The sequence below is a fragment of the Dipodomys ordii genome, unplaced genomic scaffold, assembly GCF_000151885.1.
Source record: "Dipodomys ordii isolate 6190 unplaced genomic scaffold, Dord_2.0 Scaffold71, whole genome shotgun sequence".
Taxonomy (NCBI): Eukaryota; Metazoa; Chordata; class Mammalia; order Rodentia; family Heteromyidae; genus Dipodomys; species Dipodomys ordii.
The window spans coordinates 1,405,403-1,405,759 of NW_012267287.1; positions in this window are offsets into that span (position 1 = coordinate 1,405,403).

Here is a 357-nt window from a genome sequence, read left to right on the forward strand (position 1 = left end):
TGCGGCCCCGGGGGCGGGCGCCGTGCCGGGCCCCGGCCAATGGGGACGGGCCGAGCGCCTCGGGCAGGGCCGAGAATGTTGACAGATGCAAGGCTAGGCCGGGATAGGCTGGCCGCGCTAGTAACAATTTAGAAGCCCAAGCTTAGCAACAGCACGTGGTGGCCCGGCCCCCGCGCGCGCTGACTGGCGGCCCCCGTGCATGTTAAGTAGTTGCCGCACGCCGATTGGCCCAGAGCGGCCTATGTAAATTGAAACCGCGGGCCAATGGGCGCTGGCCGGGCGCGCGGCCAATGAGGGCCCTGGAGGCCCGACGGACGCGTTGCCGAGAGGAAGCGGCGCGCCGCGGGCCGGTCGCGG